Here is a 20,788-nt window from a genome sequence, read left to right as displayed (position 1 = left end):
ACAAGAACGAAATATTTAGGAAATGCACAAACTTATTTATTCCGTAAATGCAGAAAATGTCTATGGCTAGTCCGTCTGGGCTCAGTAGTGAGGAATTTGTTAACCTTGTTGTGTGCAGCAGGCACAGTGTCCACCTGACACCCATGAGCAACGAGTTTTAATTCTTATTGGCTGCTGGCTGCGGTCCTCGACAACGGGGTTCATGTCGATACTGTAACCCATTTTGTTGTGATTTAAAAAACAATTTAGAGTGAAGGATATTGATTGGTTTCTATTTTTTTTAATACCTGCACATGACAGCACAGCTGTAATGCATACTCAATGCTGCAAACTTCACGTCATAAACATTTGTGAGTGTGTGCACAAAAACATCTACAGGTGCTCTGTGCATGTACAGTGATATTGATATAACGCTTGAAGATTTTGACATTACTACATCAGTGGGAGAGCTCTTTGCGCAAGACTCACTAACCATCCTATTAGAAAATGAGCTAAAAGAGTGCCTCAGATTCGTTTCAATATTTAAACTGTCATTTGCGTGTTGAAGTGCAAAAGCTTACAGCACCCGGTATTCCCAGGCGGTCACCCATCCAAGTACTGACCAGGCCCGTCCCTGCTTGGCTGCCGAGATCAGACGAGATCGGGGGTGTTCAGGGCGGTATGGCCGTAAGCGAGGGAACGCTTCAGAAACAGCCTTTTTATACATGCTGTGATGACACAGTCATGCTTACGTTTTCATGTTCTGTATACAAGCTGAATTCTCCAAACCGCAAAAATGTTGGACTTCCAAATGGTCCTAACACACTGTGTGCTCGCTGTCACTTTAACACTGTGCTGTGAGAACCTAACATGTGTTATTATCGTGATGTTACTGCGGGAAAAGCATTTTTGCAGCTCAATGTTGAAGCTGCAGTTAACAACAAAGGTTTGCATGTTCTCGCTGTAACACATGAAGTTTAGCACAATACTATAGTTTAAACGCTGTGACATTTGCAGCCCATAAAAGGTCTTTTATAGCGGGCTTCACTCGCTTACGGCCATACCACCCTGAACACGCCCGATCTCGTCTGATCTCGGAAGCTAAGCAGGGTCGGGCCTGGTCAGTACTTGGATGGGAGACCGCCTGGGAATACCAGGTCCTGTAAGCTTTTGCACTTCAACACACAAACGGCAGAGGGCGCTGCTGCTCACTCAGTGGAGGCAGCTTCAGGAAAGGCTTCGTGACAACGCTCCTGATTGCCTTTCGCTTTTGTGTAACACAAAAAAACAACAAGAACGAAATATTTAGGAAATGCACAAACTTATTTATTCCGTAAATGCAGAAAATGTCTATGGCTAGTCCGTCTGGGCTCAGTAGTGAGGAACTTGTTAACCTTGTAGTGTGCAGCAGGCACAGTGTCCACCTGACACCCATGAGCAACGAGTTTTAATTCTTATTGGCTGCTGGCTGCGGTCCTCGACAACGGGGTTCATGTCGATACTGTAACCCATTTTGTTGTGATTTAAAAAACAATTTAGAGTGAAGGATATTGATTGGTTTCTATTTTTTTTAATACCTGCACATGACAGCACAGCTGTAATGCATACTCAATGCTGCAAACTTCACGTCATAAACATTTGTGAGTGTGTGCACAAAAACATCTACAGGTGCTCTGTGCATGTACAGTGATATTGATATAACGCTTGAAGATTTTGACATTACTACATCAGTGGGAGAGCTCTTTGCGCAAGACTCACTAACCATCCTATTAGAAAATGAGCTAAAAGAGTGCCTCAGATTCGTTTCAATATTTAAACTGTCATTTGCGTGTTGAAGTGCAAAAGCTTACAGCACCCGGTATTCCCAGGCGGTCACCCATCCAAGTACTGACCAGGCCCGGCCCTGCTTGGCTGCCGAGATCAGACGAGATCGGGCGTGTTCAGGGCGGTATGGCCGTAAGCGAGGGAACGCTTCAGAAACAGCCTTTTTATACATGCTGTGATGACACAGTCATGCTTACGTTTTCATGTTCTGTATACAAGCTGAATTCTCCAAACCGCAAAAATGTTGGACTTCCAAATGGTCCTAACACACTGTGTGCTCGCTGTCACTTTAACACTGTGCTGTGAGAACCTAACATGTGTTATTATCGTGATGTTACTGCGGGAAAAGCATTTTTGCAGCTCAATGTTGAAGCTGCAGTTAACAACAAAGGTTTGCATGTTCTCGCTGTAACACATGAAGTTTAGCACAATACTATAGTTTAAACGCTGTGACATTTGCAGCCTATAAAAGGTCTTTTATAGCAGGCTTCACTCGCTTACGGCCATACCACCCTGAACACGCCCGATCTCGTCTGATCTCGGAAGCTAAGCAGGGTCGGGCCTGGTCAGTACTTGGATGGGAGACCGCCTGGGAATACCAGGTGCTGTAAGCTTTTGCACTTCAACACACAAACGGCAGAGGGCGCTGCTGCTCACTCAGTGGAGGCAGCTTCAGGAAAGGCTTCGTGACAACGCTCCTGATTGCCTTTCGCTTTTGTGTAAAACAAAAAAACAACAAGAACGAAATATTTAGGAAATGCACAAACTTATTTATTCCGTAAATGCAGAAAATGTCTATGGCTAGTCCGTCTGGGCTCAGTAGTGAGGAATTTGTTAACCTTGTTGTGTGCAGCAGGCACAGTGTCCACCTGACACCCATGAGCAACGAGTTTTAATTCTTATTGGCTGCTGGCTGCGGTCCTCGACAACGGGGTTCATGTCGATACTGTAACCCATTTTGTTGTGATTTAAAAAACAATTTAGAGTGAAGGATATTGATTGGTTTCTATTTTTTTTAATACCTGCACATGACAGCACAGCTGTAATGCATACTCAATGCTGCAAACTTCACGTCATAAACATTTGTGAGTGTGTGCACAAAAACATCTACAGGTGCTCTGTGCATGTACAGTGATATTGATATAACGCTTGAAGATTTTGACATTACTACATCAGTGGGAGAGCTCTTTGCGCAAGACTCACTAACCATCCTATTAGAAAATGAGCTAAAAGAGTGCCTCAGATTCGTTTCAATATTTAAACTGTCATTTGCGTGTTGAAGTGCAAAAGCTTACAGCACCCGGTATTCCCAGGCGGTCACCCATCCAAGTACTGACCAGGCCCGGCCCTGCTTGGCTGCCGAGATCAGACGAGATCGGGCGTGTTCAGGGCGGTATGGCCGTAAGCGATGGAACTCTTCAGAAACAGCCTTTTTATACATGCTGTGATGACACAGTCATGCTTACGTTTTCATGTTCTGTATACAAGCTGAATTCTCCAAACCGCAAAAATGTTGGACTTCCAAATGGTCCTAACACACTGTGTGCTCGCTGTCACTTTAACACTGTGCTGTGAGAACCTAACATGTGTTATTATCGTGATGTTACTGCGGGAAAAGCATTTTTGCAGCTCAATGTTGAAGCTGCAGTTAACAACAAAGGTTTGCATGTTCTCGCTGTAACACATGAAGTTTAGCACAATACTATAGTTTAAACGCTGTGACATTTGCAGCCTATAAAAGGTCTTTTATAGCGGGCTTCACTCGCTTACGGCCATACCACCCTGAACACGCCCGATCTCGTCTGATCTCGGAAGCTAAGCAGGGTCGGGCCTGGTCAGTACTTGGATGGGAGACCGCCTGGGAATACCAGGTGCTGTAAGCTTTTGCACTTCAACACACAAACGGCAGAGGGCGCTGCTGCTCACTCAGTGGAGGCAGCTTCAGGAAAGGCTTCGTGACAACGCTCCTGATTGCCTTTCGCTTTTGTGTAAAACAAAAAAACAACAAGAACGAAATATTTAGGAAATGCACAAACTTATTTATTCTGTAAATGCAGAAAATGTCTATGGCTAGTCCGTCTGGGCTCAGTAGTGAGGAACTTGTTAACCTTGTAGTGTGCAGCAGGCACAGTGTCCACCTGACACCCATGAGCAACGAGTTTTAATTCTTATTGGCTGCTGGCTGCGGTCCCGAAGAATACTGCGTAAATGCGCATCAATGTGATACCCTGAGCAGGGAACACGATATCATGGAGTTTCTAACATGGAGCAAGGTGAAGGTGATGCTACTATCCAGGACAGCCCCTGCTTAGCTTCAGAGGTCAGATGAGCTGAGGCGTGGTATGGCCGTAAGTGAGAGGCTTCCTCGACAACGGGGTTCATGTAGATACTGTAACCCATTTTGTTGTGATTTAAAAAACAATTTAGAGTGAAGGATATTGATTGGTTTCTATTTTTTTAATACCTGCACATGACAGCACAGCTGTAATGCATACTCAATGCTGCAAACTTCACGTCATAAACATTTGTGAGTGTGTGCACAAAAACATCTACAGGTGCTCTGTGCATGTACAGTGATATTGATATAACGCTTGAAGATTTTGACATTACTACATCAGTGGGAGAGCTCTTTGCGCAAGACTCACTAACCATCCTATTAGAAAATGAGCTAAAAGAGTGCCTCAGATTCGTTTCAATATTTAAACTGTCATTTGCGTGTTGAAGTGCAAAAGCTTACAGCACCCGGTATTCCCAGGCGGTCACCCATCCAAGTACTGACCAGGCCCGGCCCTGCTTGGCTGCCGAGATCAGACGAGATCGGGCGTGTTCAGGGTGGTATGGCCGTAAGCGAGGGAACGCTTCAGAAACAGCCTTTTTATACATGCTGTGATGACACAGTCATGCTTACGTTTTCATGTTCTGTATACAAGCTGAATTCTCCAAACCGCAAAAATGTTGGACTTCCAAATGGTCCTAACACACTGTGTGCTCGCTGTCACTTTAACACTGTGCTGTGAGAACCTAACATGTGTTATTATCGTGATGTTACTGCGGGAAAAGCATTTTTGCAGCTCAATGTTGAAGCTGCAGTTAACAACAAAGGTTTGCATGTTCTCGCTGTAACACATGAAGTTTAGCACAATACTATAGTTTAAACGCTGTGACATTTGCAGCCTATAAAAGGTCTTTTATAGCGGGCTTCACTCGCTTACGGCCATACCACCCTGAACACGCCCGATCTCGTCTGATCTCGGAAGCTAAGCAGGGTCGGGCCTGGTCAGTACTTGGATGGGAGACCGCCTGGGAATACCAGGTGCTGTAAGCTTTTGCACTTCAACACACAAACGGCAGAGGGCGCTGCTGCTCACTCAGTGGAGGCAGCTTCAGGAAAGGCTTCGTGACAACGCTCCTGATTGCCTTTCGCTTTTGTGTAAAACAAAAAAACAACAAGAACGAAATATTTAGGAAATGCACAAACTTATTTATTCCGTAAATGCAGAAAATGTCTATGGCTAGTCCGTCTGGGCTCAGTAGTGAGGAACTTGTTAACCTTGTAGTGTGCAGCAGGCACAGTGTCCACCTGACACCCATGAGCAACGAGTTTTAATTCTTATTGGCTGCTGGCTGCGGTCCCGAAGAATACTGCGTAAATGCGCATCAATGTGATACCCTGAGCAGGGAACACGATATCATGGAGTTTCTAACATGGAGCAAGGTGAAGGTGATGCTACTATCCAGGACAACCCCTGCTTAGCTTCAGAGGTCAGATGAGCTCAGGCGTGGTATGGCTGTAAGTGAGAGGCTTCCTCGACAACGGGGTTCATGTAGATACTGTAACCCATTTTGTTGTGATTTAAAAAACAATTTAGAGTGAAGGATATTGATTGGTTTCTATTTTTTTTAATACCTGCACATGACAGCACAGCTGTAATGCATACTCAATGCTGCAAACTTCACGTCATAAACATTTGTGAGTGTGTGCACAAAAACATCTACAGGTGCTCTGTGCATGTACAGTGATATTGATATAACGCTTGAAGATTTTGACATTACTACATCAGTGGGAGAGCTCTTTGCGCAAGACTCACTAACCATCCTATTAGAAAATGAGCTAAAAGAGTGCCTCAGATTCGTTTCAATATTTAAACTGTCATTTGCGTGTTGAAGTGCAAAAGCTTACAGCACCCGGTATTCCCAGGCGGTCACCCATCCAAGTACTGACCAGGCCCGGCCCTGCTTGGCTGCCGAGATCAGACGAGATCGGGCGTGTTCAGGGCGGTATGGCCGTAAGCGAGGGAACGCTTCAGAAACAGCCTTTTTATACATGCTGTGATGACACAGTCATGCTTACGTTTTCATGTTCTGTATACAAGCTGAATTCTCCAAACCGCAAAAATGTTGGACTTCCAAATGGTCCTAACACACTGTGTGCTCACTGTCACTTTAACACTGTGCTGTGAGAACCTAACATGTGTTATTATCGTGATGTTACTGCGGGAAAAGCATTTTTGCAGCTCAATGTTGAAGCTGCAGTTAACAACAAAGGTTTGCATGTTCTCGCTGTAACACATGAAGTTTAGCACAATACTATAGTTTAAACGCTGTGACATTTGCAGCCTATAAAAGGTCTTTTATAGCGGGCTTCACTCGCTTACGGCCATACCACCCTGAACACGCCCGATCTCGTCTGATCTCGGAAGCTAAGCAGGGTCGGGCCTGGTCAGTAATTGGATGGGAGACCGCCTGGGAATACCAGGTGCTGTAGGCTTTTGCACTTCAACACACAAACGGCAGAGGGCGCTGCTGCTCACTCAGTGGAGGCAGCTTCAGGAAAGGCTTCGTGACAACGCTCCTGATTGCCTTTCGCTTTTGTGTAAAACAAAAAAACAACAAGAACGAAATATTTAGGAAATGCACAAACTTATTTATTCCGTAAATGCAGAAAATGTCTATGGCTAGTCCGTCTGGGCTCAGTAGTGAGGAACTTGTTATCCTTGTAGTGTGCAGCAGGCACAGTGTCCACCTGACACCCATGAGCAACGAGTTTTAATTCTTATTGGCTGCTGGCTGCGGTCCCGAAGAATACTGCGTAAATGCGCATCAATGTGATACCCTGAGCAGGGAACACGATATCATGGAGTTTCTAACATGGAGCAAGGTGAAGGTGATGCTACTATCCAGGACAGCCCCTGCTTAGCTTCAGAGGTCAGATGAGCTCAGGCGTGGTATGGCCGTAAGTGAGAGGCTTCCTCGACAACGGGGTTCATGTAGATACTGTAACCCATTTTGTTGTGATTTAAAAAACAATTTAGAGTGAAGGATATTGATTGGTTTCTATTTTTTTTAATACCTGCACATGACAGCACAGCTGTAATGCATACTCAATGCTGCAAACTTCACGTCATAAACATTTGTGAGTGTGTGCACAAAAACATCTACAGGTGCTCTGTGCATGTACAGTGATATTGATATAACGCTTGAAGATTTTGACATTACTACATCAGTGGGAGAGCTCTTTGCGCAAGACTCACTAACCATCCTATTAGAAAATGAGCTAAAAGAGTGCCTCAGATTCGTTTCAATATTTAAACTGTCATTTGCGTGTTGAAGTGCAAAAGCTTACAGCACCCGGTATTCCCAGGCGGTCACCCATCCAAGTACTGACCAGGCCCGGCCCTGCCCTGCTTGGCTGCCGAGATCAGACGAGATCGGGCGTGTTCAGGGCGGTATGGCCGTAAGCGATGGAACGCTTCAGAAACAGCCTTTTTATACATGCTGTGATGACACAGTCATGCTTACGTTTTCATGTTCTGTATACAAGCTGAATTCTCCAAACCGCAAAAATGTTGGACTTCCAAATGGTCCTAACACACTGTGTGCTCGCTGTCACTTTAACACTGTGCTGTGAGAACCTAACATGTGTTATTATCGTGATGTTACTGCGGGAAAAGCATTTTTGCAGCTCAATGTTGAAGCTGCAGTTAACAACAAAGGTTTGCATGTTCTCGCTGTAACACATGAAGTTTAGCACAATACTATAGTTTAAACGCTGTGACATTTGCAGCCTATAAAAGGTCTTTTATAGCGGGCTTCACTGGCTTACGGCCATACCACCCTGAACACGCCCGATCTCGTCTGATCTCGGAAGCTAAGCAGGGTCGGGCCTGGTCAGTACTTGGATGGGAGACCGCCTGGGAATACCAGGTGCTGTAAGCTTTTGCACTTCAACACACAAACGGCAGAGGGCGCTGCTGCTCACTCAGTGGAGGCAGCTTCAGGAAAGGCTTCGTGACAACGCTCCTGATTGCCTTTCGCTTTTGTGTAAAACAAAAAAACAACAAGAACGAAATATTTAGGAAATGCACAAACTTATTTATTCCGTAAATGCAGAAAATGTCTATGGCTAGTCCGTCTGGGCTCAGTAGTGAGGAACTTGTTAACCTTGTAGTGTGCAGCAGGCACAGTGTCCACCTGACACCCATGAGCAACGAGTTTTAATTCTTATTGGCTGCTGGCTGCGGTCCCGAAGAATACTGCGTAAATGCGCATCAATGTGATACCCTGAGCAGGGAACACGATATCATGGAGTTTCTAACATGGAGCAAGGTGAAGGTGATGCTACTATCCAGGACAGCCCCTGCTTAGCTTCAGAGGTCAGATGAGCTCAGGCGTGGTATGGCCGTAAGTGAGAGGCTTCCTCGACGACGGGGTTCATGTAGATACTGTAACCCATTTTGTTGTGATTTAAAAAACAATTTAGAGTGAAGGATATTGATTGGTTTCTATTTTTTTTAATACCTGCACATGACAGCACAGCTGTAATGCATACTCAATGCTGCAAACTTCACGTCATAAACATTTGTGAGTGTGTGCACAAAAACATCTACAGGTGCTCTGTGCATGTACAGTGATATTGATATAACGCTTGAAGATTTTGACATTACTACATCAGTGGGAGAGCTCTTTGCGCAAGACTCACTAACCATCCTATTAGAAAATGAGCTAAAAGAGTGCCTCAGATTCGTTTCAATATTTAAACTGTCATTTGCGTGTTGAAGTGCAAAAGCTTACAGCACCCGGTATTCCCAGGCGGTCACCCATCCAAGTACTGACCAGGCCCGGCCCTGCTTGGCTGCCGAGATCAGACGAGATCGGGCGTGTTCAGGGCGGTATGGCCGTAAGCGATGGAACGCTTCAGAAACAGCCTTTTTATACATGCTGTGATGACACAGTCATGCTTACGTTTTCATGTTCTGTATACAAGCTGAATTCTCCAAACCGCAAAAATGTTGGACTTCCAAATGGTCCTAACACACTGTGTGCTCGCTGTCACTTTAACACTGTGCTGTGAGAACCTAACATGTGTTATTATCGTGATGTTACTGCGGGAAAAGCATTTTTGCAGCTCAATGTTGAAGCTGCAGTTAACAACAAAGGTTTGCATGTTCTCGCTGTAACACATGAAGTTTAGCACAATACTATAGTTTAAACGCTGTGACATTTGCAGCCTATAAAAGGTCTTTTATAGCGGGCTTCACTGGCTTACGGCCATACCACCCTGAACACGCCCGATCTCGTCTGATCTCGGAAGCTAAGCAGGGTCGGGCCTGGTCAGTACTTGGATGGGAGACCGCCTGGGAATACCAGGTGCTGTAAGCTTTTGCACTTCAACACACAAACGGCAGAGGGCGCTGCTGCTCACTCAGTGGAGGCAGCTTCAGGAAAGGCTTCGTGACAACGCTCCTGATTGCCTTTCGCTTTTGTGTAAAACAAAAAAACAACAAGAACGAAATATTTAGGAAATGCACAAACTTATTTATTCCGTAAATGCAGAAAATGTCTATGGCTAGTCCGTCTGGGCTCAGTAGTGAGGAACTTGTTAACCTTGTAGTGTGCAGCAGGCACAGTGTCCACCTGACACCCATGAGCAACGAGTTTTAATTCTTATTGGCTGCTGGCTGCGGTCCCGAAGAATACTGCGTAAATGCGCATCAATGTGATACCCTGAGCAGGGAACACGATATCATGGAGTTTCTAACATGGAGCAAGGTGAAGGTGATGCTACTATCCAGGACAGCCCCTGCTTAGCTTCAGAGGTCAGATGAGCTCAGGCGTGGTATGGCCGTAAGTGAGAGGCTTCCTCGACGACGGGGTTCATGTAGATACTGTAACCCATTTTGTTGTGATTTAAAAAACAATTTAGAGTGAAGGATATTGATTGGTTTCTATTTTTTTTAATACCTGCACATGACAGCACAGCTGTAATGCATACTCAATGCTGCAAACTTCACGTCATAAACATTTGTGAGTGTGTGCACAAAAACATCTACAGGTGCTCTGTGCATGTACAGTGATATTGATATAACGCTTGAAGATTTTGACATTACTACATCAGTGGGAGAGCTCTTTGCGCAAGACTCACTAACCATCCTATTAGAAAATGAGCTAAAAGAGTGCCTCAGATTCGTTTCAATATTTAAACTGTCATTTGCGTGTTGAAGTGCAAAAGCTTACAGCACCCGGTATTCCCAGGCGGTCACCCATCCAAGTACTGACCAGGCCCGGCCCTGCTTGGCTGCCGAGATCAGACGAGATCGGGCGTGTTCAGGGCGGTATGGCCGTAAGCGATGGAACGCTTCAGAAACAGCCTTTTTATACATGCTGTGATGACACAGTCATGCTTACGTTTTCATGTTCTGTATACAAGCTGAATTCTCCAAAACGCAAAAATGTTGGACTTCCAAATGGTCCTAACACACTGTGTGCTCGCTGTCACTTTAACACTGTGCTGTGAGAACCTAACATGTGTTATTATCGTGATGTTACTGCGGGAAAAGCATTTTTGCAGCTCAATGTTGAAGCTGCAGTTAACAACAAAGGTTTGCATGTTCTCGCTGTAACACATGAAGTTTAGCACAATACTATAGTTTAAACGCTGTGACATTTGCAGCCTATAAAAGGTCTTTTATAGCGGGCTTCACTCGCTTACGGCCATACCACCCTGAACACGCCCGATCTCGTCTGATCTCGGAAGCTAAGCAGGGTCGGGCCTGGTCAGTACTTGGATGGGAGACCGCCTGGGAATACCAGGTGCTGTAAGCTTTTGCACTTCAACACACAAACGGCAGAGGGCGCTGCTGCTCACTCAGTGGAGGCAGCTTCAGGAAAGGCTTCGTGACAACGCTCCTGATTGCCTTTCGCTTTTGTGTAAAACAAAAAAACAACAAGAACGAAATATTTAGGAAATGCACAAACTTATTTATTCCGTAAATGCAGAAAATGTCTATGGCTAGTCCGTCTGGGCTCAGTAGTGAGGAACTTGTTAACCTTGTAGTGTGCAGCAGGCACAGTGTCCACCTGACACCCATGAGCAACGAGTTTTAATTCTTATTGGCTGCTGGCTGCGGTCCCGAAGAATACTGCGTAAATGCGCATCAATGTGATACCCTGAGCAGGGAACACGATATCATGGAGTTTCTAACATGGAGCAAGGTGAAGGTGATGCTACTATCCAGGACAGCCCCTGCTTAGCTTCAGAGGTCAGATGAGCTGAGGCGTGGTATGGCCGTAAGTGAGAGGCTTCCTCGACAACGGGGTTCATGTAGATACTGTAACCCATTTTGTTGTGATTTAAAAAACAATTTAGAGTGAAGGATATTGATTGGTTTCTATTTTTTTTAATACCTGCACATGACAGCACAGCTGTAATGCATACTCAATGCTGCAAACTTCACGTCATAAACATTTGTGAGTGTGTGCACAAAAACATCTACAGGTGCTCTGTGCATGTACAGTGATATTGATATAACGCTTGAAGATTTTGACATTACTACATCAGTGGGAGAGCTCTTTGCGCAAGACTCACTAACCATCCTATTAGAAAATGAGCTAAAAGAGTGCCTCAGATTCGTTTCAATATTTAAACTGTCATTTGCGTGTTGAAGTGCAAAAGCTTACAGCACCCGGTATTCCCAGGCGGTCACCCATCCAAGTACTGACCAGGCCCGGCCCTGCTTGGCTGCCGAGATCAGACGAGATCGGGCGTGTTCAGGGCGGTATGGCCGTAAGCGAGGGAACGCTTCAGAAACAGCCTTTTTATACATGCTGTGATGACACAGTCATGCTTACGTTTTCATGTTCTGTATACAAGCTGAATTCTCCAAACCGCAAAAATGTTGGACTTCCAAATGGTCCTAACACACTGTGTGCTCACTGTCACTTTAACACTGTGCTGTGAGAACCTAACATGTGTTATTATCGTGATGTTACTGCGGGAAAAGCATTTTTGCAGCTCAATGTTGAAGCTGCAGTTAACAACAAAGGTTTGCATGTTCTCGCTGTAACACATGAAGTTTAGCACAATACTATAGTTTAAACGCTGTGACATTTGCAGCCTATAAAAGGTCTTTTATAGCGGGCTTCACTCGCTTACGGCCATACCACCCTGAACACGCCCGATCTCGTCTGATCTCGGAAGCTAAGCAGGGTCGGGCCTGGTCAGTAATTGGATGGGAGACCGCCTGGGAATACCAGGTGCTGTAGGCTTTTGCACTTCAACACACAAACGGCAGAGGGCGCTGCTGCTCACTCAGTGGAGGCAGCTTCAGGAAAGGCTTCGTGACAACGCTCCTGATTGCCTTTCGCTTTTGTGTAAAACAAAAAAACAACAAGAACGAAATATTTAGGAAATGCACAAACTTATTTATTCCGTAAATGCAGAAAATGTCTATGGCTAGTCCGTCTGGGCTCAGTAGTGAGGAACTTGTTATCCTTGTAGTGTGCAGCAGGCACAGTGTCCACCTGACACCCATGAGCAACGAGTTTTAATTCTTATTGGCTGCTGGCTGCGGTCCCGAAGAATACTGCGTAAATGCGCATCAATGTGATACCCTGAGCAGGGAACACGATATCATGGAGTTTCTAACATGGAGCAAGGTGAAGGTGATGCTACTATCCAGGACAGCCCCTGCTTAGCTTCAGAGGTCAGATGAGCTCAGGCGTGGTATGGCCGTAAGTGAGAGGCTTCCTCGACAACGGGGTTCATGTAGATACTGTAACCCATTTTGTTGTGATTTAAAAAACAATTTAGAGTGAAGGATATTGATTGGTTTCTATTTTTTTTAATACCTGCACATGACAGCACAGCTGTAATGCATACTCAATGCTGCAAACTTCACGTCATAAACATTTGTGAGTGTGTGCACAAAAACATCTACAGGTGCTCTGTGCATGTACAGTGATATTGATATAACGCTTGAAGATTTTGACATTACTACATCAGTGGGAGAGCTCTTTGCGCAAGACTCACTAACCATCCTATTAGAAAATGAGCTAAAAGAGTGCCTCAGATTCGTTTCAATATTTAAACTGTCATTTGCGTGTTGAAGTGCAAAAGCTTACAGCACCCGGTATTCCCAGGCGGTCACCCATCCAAGTACTGACCAGGCCCGGCCCTGCCCTGCTTGGCTGCCGAGATCAGACGAGATCGGGCGTGTTCAGGGCGGTATGGCCGTAAGCGATGGAACGCTTCAGAAACAGCCTTTTTATACATGCTGTGATGACACAGTCATGCTTACGTTTTCATGTTCTGTATACAAGCTGAATTCTCCAAACCGCAAAAATGTTGGACTTCCAAATGGTCCTAACACACTGTGTGCTCGCTGTCACTTTAACACTGTGCTGTGAGAACCTAACATGTGTTATTATCGTGATGTTACTGCGGGAAAAGCATTTTTGCAGCTCAATGTTGAAGCTGCAGTTAACAACAAAGGTTTGCATGTTCTCGCTGTAACACATGAAGTTTAGCACAATACTATAGTTTAAACGCTGTGACATTTGCAGCCTATAAAAGGTCTTTTATAGCGGGCTTCACTCGCTTACGGCCATACCACCCTGAACACGCCCGATCTCGTCTGATCTCGGAAGCTAAGCAGGGTCGGGCCTGGTCAGTACTTGGATGGGAGACCGCCTGGGAATACCAGGTGCTGTAAGCTTTTGCACTTCAACACACAAACGGCAGAGGGCGCTGCTGCTCACTCAGTGGAGGCAGCTTCAGGAAAGGCTTCGTGACAACGCTCCTGATTGCCTTTCGCTTTTGTGTAAAACAAAAAAACAACAAGAACGAAATATTTAGGAAATGCACAAACTTATTTATTCCGTAAATGCAGAAAATGTCTATGGCTAGTCCGTCTGGGCTCAGTAGTGAGGAACTTGTTAACCTTGTAGTGTGCAGCAGGCACAGTGTCCACCTGACACCCATGAGCAACGAGTTTTAATTCTTATTGGCTGCTGGCTGCGGTCCCGAAGAATACTGCGTAAATGCGCATCAATGTGATACCCTGAGCAGGGAACACGATATCATGGAGTTTCTAACATGGAGCAAGGTGAAGGTGATGCTACTATCCAGGACAGCCCCTGCTTAGCTTCAGAGGTCAGATGAGTTCAGGCGTGGTATGGCCGTAAGTGAGAGGCTTCCTCGACGACGGGGTTCATGTAGATACTGTAACCCATTTTGTTGTGATTTAAAAAACAATTTAGAGTGAAGGATATTGATTGGTTTCTATTTTTTTTAATACCTGCACATGACAGCACAGCTGTAATGCATACTCAATGCTGCAAACTTCACGTCATAAACATTTGTGAGTGTGTGCACAAAAACATCTACAGGTGCTCTGTGCATGTACAGTGATATTGATATAACGCTTGAAGATTTTGACATTACTACATGAGTGGGAGAGCTCTTTGCGCAAGACTCACTAACCATCCTATTAGAAAATGAGCTAAAAGAGTGCCTCAGATTCGTTTCAATATTTAAACTGTCATTTGCGTGTTGAAGTGCAAAAGCTTACAGCACCCGGTATTCCCAGGCGGTCACCCATCCAAGTACTGACCAGGCCCGGCCCTGCTTGGCTGCCGAGATCAGACGAGATCGGGCGTGTTCAGGGCGGTATGGCCGTAAGCGAGGGAACGCTTCAGAAACAGCCTTTTTATACATGCTGTGATGACACAGTCATGCTTACGTTTTCATGTTCTGTATACAAGCTGAATTCTCCAAACCGCAAAAATGTTGGACTTCCAAATGGTCCTAACACACTGTGTGCTCGCTGTCACTTTAACACTGTGCTGTGAGAACCTAACATGTGTTATTATCGTGATGTTACTGCGGGAAAAGCATTTTTGCAGCTCAATGTTGAAGCTGCAGTTAACAACAAAGGTTTGCATGTTCTCGCTGTAACACATGAAGTTTAGCACAATACTATAGTTTAAACGCTGTGACATTTGCAGCCTATAAAAGGTCTTTTATAGCGGGCTTCACTCGCTTACGGCCATACCACCCTGAACACGCCCGATCTCGTCTGATCTCGGAAGCTAAGCAGGGTCGGGCCTGGTCAGTACTTGGATGGGAGACCGCCTGGGAATACCAGGTGCTGTAAGCTTTTGCACTTCAACACACAAACGGCAGAGGGCGCTGCTGCTCACTCAGTGGAGGCAGCTTCAGGAAAGGCTTCGTGACAACGCTCCTGATTGCCTTTCGCTTTTGTGTAAAACAAAAAAACAACAAGAACGAAATATTTAGGAAATGCACAAACTTATTTATTCCGTAAATGCAGAAAATGTCTATGGCTAGTCCGTCTGGGCTCAGTAGTGAGGAACTTGTTAACCTTGTAGTGTGCAGCAGGCACAGTGTCCACCTGACACCCATGAGCAACGAGTTTTAATTCTTATTGGCTGCTGGCTGCGGTCCCGAAGAATACTGCGTAAATGCGCATCAATGTGATACCCTGAGGAGGGACCACGATATCATGGAGTTTCTAACATGGAGCAAGGTGAAGGTGATGCTACTATCCAGGACAGCCCCTGCTTAGCTTCAGAGGTCAGATGAGCTCAGGCGTGGTATGGCCGTAAGTGAGAGGCTTCCTCGACAACGGGGTTCATGTAGATACTGTAACCCATTTTGTTGTGATTTAAAAAACAATTTAGAGTGAAGGATATTGATTGGTTTCTATTTTTTTTAATACCTGCACATGACAGCACAGCTGTAATGCATACTCAATGCTGCAAACTTCACGTCATAAACATTTGTGAGTGTGTGCACAAAAACATCTACAGGTGCTCTGTGCATGTACAGTGATATTGATATAACGCTTGAAGATTTTGACATTACTACATCAGTGGGAGAGCTCTTTGCGCAAGACTCACTAACCATCCTATTAGAAAATGAGCTAAAAGAGTGCCTCAGATTCGTTTCAATATTTAAACTGTCATTTGCGTGTTGAAGTGCAAAAGCTTACAGCACCCGGTATTCCCGGGCGGTCACCCATCCAAGTACTGACCAGGCCCGGCCCTGCTTGGCTGCCGAGATCAGACGAGATCGGGCGTGTTCAGGGCGGTATGGCCGTAAGCGAGGGAACGCTTCAGAAACAGCCTTTTTATACATGCTGTGATGACACAGTCATGCTTACGTTTTCATGTTCTGTATACAAGCTGAATTCTCCAAACCGCAAAAATGTTGGACTTCCAAATGGTCCTAACACACTGTGTGCTCGCTGTCACTTTAACACTGTGCTGTGAGAACCTAACATGTGTTATTATCGTGATGTTACTGCGGGAAAAGCATTTTTGCAGCTCAATGTTGAAGCTGCAGTTAACAACAAAGGTTTGCATGTTCTCGCTGTAACACATGAAGTTTAGCACAATACTATAGTTTAAACGCTGTGACATTTGCAGCCTATAAAAGGTCTTTTATAGCGGGCTTCACTGGCTTACGGCCATACCACCCTGAACACGCCCGATCTCGTCTGATCTCGGAAGCTAAGCAGGGTCGGGCCTGGTCAGTACTTGGATGGGAGACCGCCTGGGAATACCAGGTGCTGTAAGCTTTTGCACTTCAACACACAAACGGCAGAGGGCGCTGCTGCTCACTCAGTGGAGGCAGCTTCAGGAAAGGCTTCGTGACAACGCTCCTGATTGCCTTTCGCTTTTGTGTAAAACAAAAAAACAACAAGAACGAAATATTTAGGAAATGCACAAACTTATTTATTCCGTAAATGCAGAAAATGTCTATGGCTAGTCCGTCTGGGCTCAGTAGTGAGGAACTTGTTAACCTTGTAGTGTGCAGCAGGCACAGTGTCCACCTGACACCCATGAGCAACGAGTTTTAATTCTTATTGGCTGCTGGCTGCGGTCCCGAAGAATACTGCGTAAATGCGCATCAATGTGATACCCTGAGCAGGGAACACGATATCATGGAGTTTCTAACATGGAGCAAGGTGAAGGTGATGCTACTATCCAGGACAGCCCCTGCTTAGCTTCAGAGGTCAGATGAGCTCAGGCGTGGTATGGCCGTAAGTGAGAGGCTTCCTCGACAACGGGGTTCATGTAGATACTGTAACCCATTTTGTTGTGATTTAAAAAACAATTTAGAGTGAAGGATATTGATTGGTTTCTATTTTTTTTAATACCTGCACATGACAGCACAGCTGTAATGCATACTCAATGCTGCAAACTTCACGTCATAAACATTTGTGAGTGTGTGCACAAAAACATCTACAGGTGCTCTGTGCATGTACAGTGATATTGATATAACGCTTGAAGATTTTGACATTACTACATCAGTGGGAGAGCTCTTTGCGCAAGACTCACTAACCATCCTATTAGAAAATGAGCTAAAAGAGTGCCTCAGATTCGTTTCAATATTTAAACTGTCATTTGCGTGTTGAAGTGCAAAAGCTTACAGCACCCGGTATTCCCGGGCGGTCACCCATCCAAGTACTGACCAGGCCCGGCCCTGCTTGGCTGCCGAGATCAGACGAGATCGGGCGTGTTCAGGGCGGTATGGCCGTAAGCGAGGGAACGCTTCAGAAACAGCCTTTTTATACATGCTGTGATGACACAGTCATGCTTACGTTTTCATGTTCTGTATACAAGCTGAATTCTCCAAACCGCAAAAATGTTGGACTTCCAAATGGTCCTAACACACTGTGTGCTCGCTGTCACTTTAACACTGTGCTGTGAGAACCTAACATGTGTTATTATCGTGATGTTACTGCGGGAAAAGCATTTTTGCAGCTCAATGTTGAAGCTGCAGTTAACAACAAAGGTTTGCATGTTCTCGCTGTAACACATGAAGTTTAGCACAATACTATAGTTTAAACGCTGTGACATTTGCAGCCTATAAAAGGTCTTTTATAGCGGGCTTCACTCGCTTACGGCCATACCACCCTGAACACGCCCGATCTTGTCTGATCTCGGAAGCTAAGCAGGGTCGGGCCTGGTCAGTACTTGGATGGGAGACCGCCTGGGAATACCAGGTGCTGTAAGCTTTTGCACTTCAACACACAAACGGCAGAGGGCGCTGCTGCTCACTCAGTGGAGGCAGCTTCAGGAAAGGCTTCGTGACAACGCTCCTGATTGCCTTTCGCTTTTGTGTAAAACAAAAAAACAACAAGAACGAAATATTTAGGAAATGCACAAACTTATTTATTCCGTAAATGCAGAAAATGTCTATGGCTAGTCCGTCTGGGCTCAGTAGTGAGGAACTTGTTAACCTTGTAGTGTGCAGCAGGCACAGTGTCCACCTGACACCCATGAGCAACGAGTTTTAATTCTTATTGGCTGCTGGCTGCGGTCCCGAAGAATACTGCGTAAATGCGCATCAATGTGATACCCTGAGGAGGGACCACGATATCATGGAGTTTCTAACATGGAGCAAGGTGAAGGTGATGCTACTATCCAGGACAGCCCCTGCTTAGCTTCAGAGGTCAGATGAGCTCAGGCGTGGTATGGCCGTAAGTGAGAGGCTTCCTCGACAACGGGGTTCATGTAGATACTGTAACCCATTTTGTTGTGATTTAAAAAACAATTTAGAGTGAAGGATATTGATTGGTTTCTATTTTTTTTAATACCTGCACATGACAGCACAGCTGTAATGCATACTCAATGCTGCAAACTTCACGTCATAAACATTTGTGAGTGTGTGCACAAAAACATCTACAGGTGCTCTGTGCATGTACAGTGATATTGATATAACGCTTGAAGATTTTGACATTACTACATCAGTGGGAGAGCTCTTTGCGCAAGACTCACTAACCATCCTATTAGAAAATGAGCTAAAAGAGTGCCTCAGATTCGTTTCAATATTTAAACTGTCATTTGCGTGTTGAAGTGCAAAAGCTTACAGCACCCGGTATTCCCGGGCGGTCACCCATCCAAGTACTGACCAGGCCCGGCCCTGCTTGGCTGCCGAGATCAGACGAGATCGGGCGTGTTCAGGGCGGTATGGCCGTAAGCGAGGGAACGCTTCAGAAACAGCCTTTTTATACATGCTGTGATGACACAGTCATGCTTACGTTTTCATGTTCTGTATACAAGCTGAATTCTCCAAACCGCAAAAATGTTGGACTTCCAAATGGTCCTAACACACTGTGTGCTCGCTGTCACTTTAACACTGTGCTGTGAGAACCTAACATGTGTTATTATCGTGATGTTACTGCGGGAAAAGCATTTTTGCAGCTCAATGTTGAAGCTGCAGTTAACAACAAAGGTTTGCATGTTCTCGCTGTAACACATGAAGTTTAGCACAATACTATAGTTTAAACGCTGTGACATTTGCAGCCTATAAAAGGTCTTTTATAGCGGGCTTCACTGGCTTACGGCCATACCACCCTGAACACGCCCGATCTCGTCTGATCTCGGAAGCTAAGCAGGGTCGGGCCTGGTCAGTACTTGGATGGGAGACCGCCTGGGAATACCAGGTGCTGTAAGCTTTTGCACTTCAACACACAAACGGCAGAGGGCGCTGCTGCTCACTCAGTGGAGGCAGCTTCAGGAAAGGCTTCGTGACAACGCTCCTGATTGCCTTTCGCTTTTGTGTAAAACAAAAAAACAACAAGAACGAAATATTTAGGAAATGCACAAACTTATTTATTCCGTAAATGCAGAAAATGTCTATGGCTAGTCCGTCTGGGCTCAGTAGTGAGGAACTTGTTAACCTTGTAGTGTGCAGCAGGCACAGTGTCCACCTGACACCCATGAGCAACGAGTTTTAATTCTTATTGGCTGCTGGCTGCGGTCCCGAAGAATACTGCGTAAATGCGCATCAATGTGATACCCTGAGGAGGGAACACGATATCATGGAGTTTCTAACATGGAGCAAGGTGAAGGTGATGCTACTATCCAGGACAGCCCCTGCTTAGCTTCAGAGGTCAGATGAGTTCAGGCGTGGTATGGCCGTAAGTGAGAGGCTTCCTCGACAACGGGGTTCATGTAGATACTGTAACCCATTTTGTTGTGATTTAAAAAACAATTTAGAGTGAAGGATATTGATTGGTTTCTATTTTTTTTAATACCTGCACATGACAGCACAGCTGTAATGCATACTCAATGCTGCAAACTTCACGTCATAAACATTTGTGAGTGTGTGCACAAAAACATCTACAGGTGCTCTGTGCATGTACAGTGATATTGATATAACGCTTGAAGATTTTGACATTACTACATCAGTGGGAGAGCTCTTTGCGCAAGACTCACTAACCATCCTATTAGAAAATGAGCTAAAAGAGTGCCTCAGATTCGTTTCAATATTTAAACTGTCATTTGCGTGTTGAAGTGCAGAAGCTTACAGCACCCGGTATTCCCAGGCGGTCACCCATCCAAGTACTGACCAGGCCCGGCCCTGCTTGGCTGCCGAGATCAGACGAGATCGGGCGTGTTCAGGGCGGTATGGCCGTAAGCGAGGGAACGCTTCAGAAACAGCCTTTTTATACATGCTGTGATGACACAGTCATGCTTACGTTTTCATGTTCTGTATACAAGCTGAATTCTCCAAACCGCAAAAATGTTGGACTTCCAAATGGTCCTAACACACTGTGTGCTCGCTGTCACTTTAACACTGTGCTGTGAGAACCTAACATGTGTTATTATCGTGATGTTACTGCGGGAAAAGCATTTTTGCAGCTCAATGTTGAAGCTGCAGTTAACAACAAAG

General features: G+C 45.3%; 29 non-coding genes across 29 annotated transcripts; 14 read left to right on the top strand and 15 right to left on the bottom strand.

Annotated features, from left to right (window-relative positions):
• Positions 1-553: 553 nt before the first annotated feature.
• LOC134621612 (5S ribosomal RNA) lies at positions 554-672 on the bottom strand. The gene has a single exon (XR_010092363.1). It is a non-coding gene; the product is annotated as a 5S ribosomal RNA (ribosomal RNA).
• A 357-nt stretch (positions 673-1,029) lies between these two features.
• LOC134622183 (5S ribosomal RNA) lies at positions 1,030-1,148 on the top strand. The gene has a single exon (XR_010092884.1). It is a non-coding gene; the product is annotated as a 5S ribosomal RNA (ribosomal RNA).
• A 674-nt stretch (positions 1,149-1,822) lies between these two features.
• Positions 1,823-1,941, bottom strand: LOC134621481 (5S ribosomal RNA). The gene has a single exon (XR_010092238.1). It is a non-coding gene; the product is annotated as a 5S ribosomal RNA (ribosomal RNA).
• Positions 1,942-2,298: 357 nt separating this feature from the next.
• On the top strand, positions 2,299-2,417 carry LOC134622031 (5S ribosomal RNA). Its single transcript, XR_010092739.1, has one exon. It is a non-coding gene; the product is annotated as a 5S ribosomal RNA (ribosomal RNA).
• A 674-nt stretch (positions 2,418-3,091) lies between these two features.
• LOC134621480 (5S ribosomal RNA) lies at positions 3,092-3,210 on the bottom strand. Its single transcript, XR_010092237.1, has one exon. It is a non-coding gene; the product is annotated as a 5S ribosomal RNA (ribosomal RNA).
• Positions 3,211-3,567: 357 nt separating this feature from the next.
• Positions 3,568-3,686, top strand: LOC134622030 (5S ribosomal RNA). Its single transcript, XR_010092738.1, has one exon. It is a non-coding gene; the product is annotated as a 5S ribosomal RNA (ribosomal RNA).
• Positions 3,687-4,533: 847 nt separating this feature from the next.
• Positions 4,534-4,652, bottom strand: LOC134622180 (5S ribosomal RNA). Its single transcript, XR_010092881.1, has one exon. It is a non-coding gene; the product is annotated as a 5S ribosomal RNA (ribosomal RNA).
• Positions 4,653-5,009: 357 nt separating this feature from the next.
• On the top strand, positions 5,010-5,128 carry LOC134622028 (5S ribosomal RNA). Its single transcript, XR_010092737.1, has one exon. It is a non-coding gene; the product is annotated as a 5S ribosomal RNA (ribosomal RNA).
• An 848-nt stretch (positions 5,129-5,976) lies between these two features.
• LOC134621479 (5S ribosomal RNA) lies at positions 5,977-6,095 on the bottom strand. Its single transcript, XR_010092236.1, has one exon. It is a non-coding gene; the product is annotated as a 5S ribosomal RNA (ribosomal RNA).
• A 357-nt stretch (positions 6,096-6,452) lies between these two features.
• On the top strand, positions 6,453-6,571 carry LOC134621537 (5S ribosomal RNA). Its single transcript, XR_010092291.1, has one exon. It is a non-coding gene; the product is annotated as a 5S ribosomal RNA (ribosomal RNA).
• Positions 6,572-7,419: 848 nt separating this feature from the next.
• Positions 7,420-7,543, bottom strand: LOC134621752 (5S ribosomal RNA). Its single transcript, XR_010092496.1, has one exon. It is a non-coding gene; the product is annotated as a 5S ribosomal RNA (ribosomal RNA).
• A 357-nt stretch (positions 7,544-7,900) lies between these two features.
• On the top strand, positions 7,901-8,019 carry LOC134622027 (5S ribosomal RNA). Its single transcript, XR_010092736.1, has one exon. It is a non-coding gene; the product is annotated as a 5S ribosomal RNA (ribosomal RNA).
• Positions 8,020-8,867: 848 nt separating this feature from the next.
• LOC134621478 (5S ribosomal RNA) lies at positions 8,868-8,986 on the bottom strand. The gene has a single exon (XR_010092235.1). It is a non-coding gene; the product is annotated as a 5S ribosomal RNA (ribosomal RNA).
• A 357-nt stretch (positions 8,987-9,343) lies between these two features.
• On the top strand, positions 9,344-9,462 carry LOC134622026 (5S ribosomal RNA). Its single transcript, XR_010092735.1, has one exon. It is a non-coding gene; the product is annotated as a 5S ribosomal RNA (ribosomal RNA).
• An 848-nt stretch (positions 9,463-10,310) lies between these two features.
• Positions 10,311-10,429, bottom strand: LOC134621476 (5S ribosomal RNA). The gene has a single exon (XR_010092233.1). It is a non-coding gene; the product is annotated as a 5S ribosomal RNA (ribosomal RNA).
• A 357-nt stretch (positions 10,430-10,786) lies between these two features.
• LOC134622025 (5S ribosomal RNA) lies at positions 10,787-10,905 on the top strand. Its single transcript, XR_010092734.1, has one exon. It is a non-coding gene; the product is annotated as a 5S ribosomal RNA (ribosomal RNA).
• Positions 10,906-11,753: 848 nt separating this feature from the next.
• On the bottom strand, positions 11,754-11,872 carry LOC134621474 (5S ribosomal RNA). The gene has a single exon (XR_010092232.1). It is a non-coding gene; the product is annotated as a 5S ribosomal RNA (ribosomal RNA).
• Positions 11,873-12,229: 357 nt separating this feature from the next.
• On the top strand, positions 12,230-12,348 carry LOC134621535 (5S ribosomal RNA). Its single transcript, XR_010092289.1, has one exon. It is a non-coding gene; the product is annotated as a 5S ribosomal RNA (ribosomal RNA).
• Positions 12,349-13,196: 848 nt separating this feature from the next.
• On the bottom strand, positions 13,197-13,320 carry LOC134621751 (5S ribosomal RNA). Its single transcript, XR_010092495.1, has one exon. It is a non-coding gene; the product is annotated as a 5S ribosomal RNA (ribosomal RNA).
• A 357-nt stretch (positions 13,321-13,677) lies between these two features.
• Positions 13,678-13,796, top strand: LOC134622024 (5S ribosomal RNA). Its single transcript, XR_010092733.1, has one exon. It is a non-coding gene; the product is annotated as a 5S ribosomal RNA (ribosomal RNA).
• An 848-nt stretch (positions 13,797-14,644) lies between these two features.
• Positions 14,645-14,763, bottom strand: LOC134621473 (5S ribosomal RNA). The gene has a single exon (XR_010092231.1). It is a non-coding gene; the product is annotated as a 5S ribosomal RNA (ribosomal RNA).
• Positions 14,764-15,120: 357 nt separating this feature from the next.
• Positions 15,121-15,239, top strand: LOC134622022 (5S ribosomal RNA). Its single transcript, XR_010092731.1, has one exon. It is a non-coding gene; the product is annotated as a 5S ribosomal RNA (ribosomal RNA).
• An 848-nt stretch (positions 15,240-16,087) lies between these two features.
• Positions 16,088-16,206, bottom strand: LOC134621599 (5S ribosomal RNA). The gene has a single exon (XR_010092350.1). It is a non-coding gene; the product is annotated as a 5S ribosomal RNA (ribosomal RNA).
• Positions 16,207-16,563: 357 nt separating this feature from the next.
• Positions 16,564-16,682, top strand: LOC134622021 (5S ribosomal RNA). Its single transcript, XR_010092730.1, has one exon. It is a non-coding gene; the product is annotated as a 5S ribosomal RNA (ribosomal RNA).
• Positions 16,683-17,530: 848 nt separating this feature from the next.
• On the bottom strand, positions 17,531-17,649 carry LOC134621598 (5S ribosomal RNA). Its single transcript, XR_010092349.1, has one exon. It is a non-coding gene; the product is annotated as a 5S ribosomal RNA (ribosomal RNA).
• A 357-nt stretch (positions 17,650-18,006) lies between these two features.
• On the top strand, positions 18,007-18,125 carry LOC134622146 (5S ribosomal RNA). Its single transcript, XR_010092849.1, has one exon. It is a non-coding gene; the product is annotated as a 5S ribosomal RNA (ribosomal RNA).
• An 848-nt stretch (positions 18,126-18,973) lies between these two features.
• LOC134621597 (5S ribosomal RNA) lies at positions 18,974-19,092 on the bottom strand. The gene has a single exon (XR_010092348.1). It is a non-coding gene; the product is annotated as a 5S ribosomal RNA (ribosomal RNA).
• Positions 19,093-19,449: 357 nt separating this feature from the next.
• Positions 19,450-19,568, top strand: LOC134622020 (5S ribosomal RNA). The gene has a single exon (XR_010092729.1). It is a non-coding gene; the product is annotated as a 5S ribosomal RNA (ribosomal RNA).
• An 848-nt stretch (positions 19,569-20,416) lies between these two features.
• Positions 20,417-20,535, bottom strand: LOC134621472 (5S ribosomal RNA). The gene has a single exon (XR_010092230.1). It is a non-coding gene; the product is annotated as a 5S ribosomal RNA (ribosomal RNA).
• Positions 20,536-20,788: the final 253 nt, after the last annotated feature.

This window comes from Pelmatolapia mariae, linkage group LG23 (genome assembly GCF_036321145.2).
Source record: "Pelmatolapia mariae isolate MD_Pm_ZW linkage group LG23, Pm_UMD_F_2, whole genome shotgun sequence".
NCBI lineage: Eukaryota > Metazoa > Chordata > Actinopteri > Cichliformes > Cichlidae > Pelmatolapia > Pelmatolapia mariae.
Note: the sequence above shows the minus strand (reverse complement) of the source record. Positions and strands in the feature narration are given on the sequence as shown.